Below are 5857 nucleotides of genomic sequence, written 5' to 3' on the forward strand. Positions count from 1 at the left end.
GTCAAAATGTCATTTCTGTATTCTATATTATTTATTCAGTATTTCTATCAAGTATAATAAAAAGTTTTTATTAATTCATATAATAATTGTCAAGTTTATATGATCAACAGAAAATTTAAAAACGTGGTAGGTATATAAAAAGTTATTTTTATCTTGTAATTATTTACACTTGATCCTAGACTTAATAGATAGGAAATAAGATTTTTACCTACTTTATTGTATTAATTTATTATACAAGTTATAATTGGCTGTATTCGGTGTCAGTGTGTCATTTACCATTGGTGAGTGCTCATATTGACTGAAGATGCCGAAAGGCGAAACTCGAGTCGCAAAAAACGACTCATTTGGAATATTATAAAACTTAAATCCATTAAAGTAATTTTTAATGTCGTTGTACTTGTTATTTTTCTTAAATTTCAGTATTATTTTAATTAATTATAGCAATTAATTGATCGCGACGGTTAATTTTCTGAGTACACACGAAAAGTAAAGGTCGAAAAGATTATTTTATTGCGCAAAACAACTTTAAAATTTCTTAATAATGCTAAATTATTGTGGTTCTTTTCTACTTATTAGATTACGAAATGCAATATATATTCCGATAATAAAAGCTCTATGGATTTAATTAAAATTCCTGCCGCATTTCAAACATAAAAGCGCTCATAAAATTACGTTTTCATCTTTGCATTCATCGAAGCAGACAAATAAGGCTTTCGTTCTGAAAGCTTTCAGCAAATGCCTGATATCCAGTTTGACCTGGGAGCTCCTGAAATCGTCCACCTATTTCCACTTCCAGGTTGGGCCGACGCACCCTATATAGGCCAGTAGAGCGCGCGAAGCCTCCGTTTTGAGCTTACCAGCCTATGTACATAACATCCCTATAGCTCGGATAAATTACCTCTCATAATTGTCTGGTGATTTCAAATCAGTATAATGATTGTAATAAGGACTTGTACTATTATATTGCTAATTTATATTTAACTATTTAGCAAAAAACCGAATACATATTATTCTATTATTTTATTTGTCATAGGGATTGTTTATAATAATAATATTAATTAAATAGAGTTATAGATCGATACATAATAAATATATACAATTTCAATAATTCACATTTCTTTCTAAGCGGACAACACTGATGTTAAGAAACTATGAATATTATTATTTAACCACGTTTTTCTTAGTTCGTATTCTTGTTTGTCCGGTGGTTGTTTATCCAGAACAAATCTTGCAATCGATTTTTAACTAACTTCCCGACTAGCTAGACATTTAAAACTTTTATAATATATCAGAACACGATGCCAATGCATTCTTTTAATACTTTTAGACATCTTTAAGTAGAATTGAATTCATTTTCAGTTAATTCTGTTTTGTACGAAAAGTTATTTCGGAAGAAATCCGTAATCCAATCCACTATTATTGGTTGCTAAGGGGGTGGTCCTAGCAACTAAATTATAAATATATACGTGCGTTACTATGGAAATCAAAATGACATTTCAGTATTTTATATTTGTTTGTTTGTTGCAAAATAGCAAAAAAATGATTTGTTGACAATTGGCTTATTTGTCCTAAATTATTAATACATAGAATTGTCAAGCTTATATGATTCAACAGAAAATTTAAAAACGTGGTATATAAAAAGTTATTTTTATCTTGTAATTAGTAAATACTTTGCACAATAATTAAGTTCGATATTATGGGTTGTACCTACTTAATACATTACTACTACTAGGGCCATCTAGCGTACAAAACACGCAATTTAATATGGTTTACTGATAATAGATTATTATTTTTAAATTATTTAATAAATTAATACTAGATAACTAAAAGTATTTTAAAAAAAAATGTCTTCCTATATACTCCAACTGCATACATGCATGAACGTTGGTTTGATAAATAATGTAATTTTAAAGATATTGAGCCTCTTACCCAGGTGCCTCTATATTCCAAAATTTAAATTTAATATTTGAATATTTGTTAAATTAATATTTCCTCACGCATTTACTTCACCCTATCGCGTCCCACGTTGGGGCATAGGGCAAAAGTACAACGTCGCGCCACTTCCCTCGATACGGGTCCTGTAGCGCGTATATCGCTTTTGTAGCAACCCTACAGGGTAAGGGATGGTCGGTCACAGCGACGAAACCCTTGAGGTTGTGATACAGGGGTACGCAAGTGTTGCACTATCTGGTGTTCGTTCATGATCTCGAGCGTTTGTAACGCGATCGTACCAATGTACCCCTAAGATTCGGCAAAGATATCGATTCTCAAAGCTCAAAAGTCGAGACCTTTGAAGCTTGACAAGATGCCATGCCTCACATCCATACAGGAGCACAAGTATCACGCACGCGTTGAACACACGACATTTTGGTCGTCACAGAATATAGTCTAGACTTCCATGCGGCTCCAAGCTGGCTGAATGCAGACCACACTACTAAAAAGACTGTATAGTCGGTAACTGTGGCATTTAAATATTTGAACCTGGTCGCCAGCTCGTCGAGCAGACCGGAAACCCGCAAAGGAGTGTCGCCATCTATAAGCAGCACTGAACATGTATTTGGTCTTCGCCATATGCAGATGAATACATACACGGATTAAGTTTTAGTCTAAAATTAGGGTAGTTTACCTACATAATTTATTTTTATTGATAACATTGTTCTTTTGCATAAGATTTTTACTATAATTACTCTATTAAATTATTAATTCGCATTAGTTACAATATGCAATAAGTAACAATATATGTATTTTTCATTCTGTATTTTTGAGTTATACATACTTCTTTTGGGGCGTTTGGTAGAGTGCCCGATAGTATGAAGTTAGCTGCGAATCAGCCAGCTGTATACAAATGAAATTTTGATGGTAGAATTGTTCTGTTGCCTAGGCAACGTATTTATTATTGTCGGCCATTTGCAATTCCTTACGTAAACAAACGATTAAACGTCACAGTGACAGTTGTTACTTTAAACATAAAAACAACGAGAATTAATTAGATAATTTAGTAATATAAGTTAAAATGTACAGATATAAGCCAACGGCGCTTCAATAAGCTCAAGAATAATTTTGAGTATGTAATTTAACAAGATACCTAATTAAGAGCTAGTCGAAGAATCTAGGTTATCACAAGTTTTGTTTTTGTTTTGTTACGCACAAATAAGTATAGCTTCTATTATTCTATATTATTATTTAATAATTTACTGTGTATTAATTCTGAATCAATAAATAAAATAAAGGCTATTTAATTTGATTCGTTTTCAGTGTAGAAATTTTAATAATGGGCGCAATAAATCTATCAAAAAACGATCACCTGAAATAAGTATGCAATAAAAATGAACCGAGCTAAAAGCTCTTCGATTATTTTTCCGGCGCCCCAATTGTCGCGTCCGTTGCAATCGAGCTTAAAGCGATCGATTCGGACACAGCCTCCTGGTGATGCCACTGCAAGCTTTCGTGACGGGCCACCAAGGAAAGTAAAGTAGGTCGCCGTGCATTGCTCCGCATATAAATGCACCCCTACTTATGTGAGTGTTGAACTTTTGGAGAGCTTAACTAGATACGTATCACTATTGACATATTAAATGGAATTGGTCTGGACTAGGGATTCCAATCCCGGGATCCCAAGCTATTTTTGATACCTATGAATCCCGGTAAACATAATCCCAAAACTTTCGGGATTGATTTTTTTATCAATTTTTATGGAAAATAAAATAAAAACGAAAATATAACAGAAAAAATACTATTAATAAGAAATAACTAGGTACATTAGAAATAAACTGAGTTTGAATGAAGTTTGGTTTATACCCATGTGTAAGTTGCCGATTCATTTTATTTTTTCACATAAATTAATAAAAATGAGAATGATTGGAAAAAAACAATGCTTCGCACTATTAACAAAGTAATTAATTCCACCATGATCTCATACGGTTTACGGCTGTTTCATATTTGGCTGACTACTTAGATTTATGAAGCGAAAAGGCCATAAGTATACCATGTTTTGCTTTACTATTTTAAATCTTGCTAACCCATTCATTAAGTCTTTACTATCAGAAACAGCAATCTTATATTAAAGTCACATTATTATTTAAATTACAATATTATTTACTCCATTAAACTTATGTATTTCCAAGGTTGAACGTATACAATATTAACAATAAATGTCTTAAATTGTATAAATTATACTAGATTTATTTTGACCGATTTTATCAATGTTATTTGTAAATATAAAAAAATGCCAATCCGAGACCAGTCCCAGATTTCCGGGATTGTCAAATTGTAATGCTGAAATCCCGGGATCAGAATTTTGGCTCGGTATTGGATTCCCTAGTCTGGACTAAGTCTGCTCGAGTCCAAAAATTATACGATTTTAGTATTTGGTCATTTAATGCCGTTCACATTACTCACTGAAAGTTTCAAATATTTTGATATAACATATTATTATTATAAACATTTCTGTGGTTAGACAATTTTATATGTACGTTCTGCGGAGATTTTGAATTTGAAATTTTGTAATTCTCGCTTATAAAAATAAATACATGATATTGTTTGGGTGTAATATTTTGATTGTCAGCTTATGCGTCTTAACTCATTTAGTGCCGACACCACGACTGGCGCGTTTGCGCGACTGGCCATTAGATATAATTAAAATGATATTTAAAATCTGGTTATTAAATATTAATTAACAGGTCAGCAGTGATTGTGTTAATACCGATTCTATAATAATCCCGACAGCTAATAAATCATGTGGAATAATTAGTCAATTATTTAATAGTTATCAGCGTATCTACACAAGACTGCTTTAGGCCGCTACGACAGTTATCTAGGGTAGGTTTCTATCGAAGTATTAGCACTTATTGTAACATTACGGCTACAAGTATTGTTTATTAACAGAGGATCAAAGTAAATGGTGCCTTCCATAATTTGTTCAATGCTGACAATATAATGCTTCTTGTAGATGTAGACTGTCAAACAAGTTTAAAAATACTTATTAATATTATAATAGATGCCTGTTACAAAATCTGTCTAGACCTAAATACTAAAAAGACATCAAAATATACGAGTATAAGCAAGTCCCCTGCGGATGACAGACCCTGTGAAGTAAATAGAGTACCCTTGGAGAGAGCTTTCAATTATTGTTTACTTAGGTTGCAACTATTTAGCGACAATCTAAAACGGCAAGTTAAGATGCCGTGGCTTTTCAGTCATATTATATGAAGTGTGAGGTGTGGATACTCACAGAAATAATGTTCAGAAAACTTGATTTTTAGAAATATGGTAGAAAAAGACCAAAGAAGTAATATTAATTAACTATTTCTTTTATTCAACGAATAATTCACAAGATTTAAGAATGTACCTACCATTCTAATTATTGGACATACATAATTCTGAAAACACTCATGAGAAAATATAGCCAATAAAAAAAATCTTTTTCGAAAAAAGTAAGACACCCGGCAGGAATTGAACCTGCGTCTCTTGGGTATCGCGCCCTGTGCATTACCACTATACTACGACAGCCATGTTTAATTGCGACAAATTTTAACTACTGGCCTTTTTAATACTTGCTCATAAGCGCTCTCCAAATTGAGTTACAGTAACAGTGTTGTGCTACGCAGGTTCAATTCTTGCCGGGTGTCTTACATTTTTCGAAAAAGATTTTTTCTATTGGCTATATTTTCTCATGAGTCTTTTCAGAATTATGTATGTTCAAAGAAATAAAAATGGGAAGGTTGGTATATGGTTGGATATCAAGCAGCATCCCGAGAATTATCAAGTATTGCATCTTATTATTAAAGGAAAGGTCTCCTATAAGCGATACAATGGTAGAAGAAGACCATCCTTGCTCAAGAACAGAGACTGATCTGAG

Source organism: Rhyacophila brunnea, unplaced genomic scaffold (assembly GCF_057557595.1).
Source record: "Rhyacophila brunnea isolate RB1 unplaced genomic scaffold, BYU_Rbru_1.0 scaffold_20, whole genome shotgun sequence".
NCBI classification, from domain to species: Eukaryota; Metazoa; Arthropoda; class Insecta; order Trichoptera; family Rhyacophilidae; genus Rhyacophila; species Rhyacophila brunnea.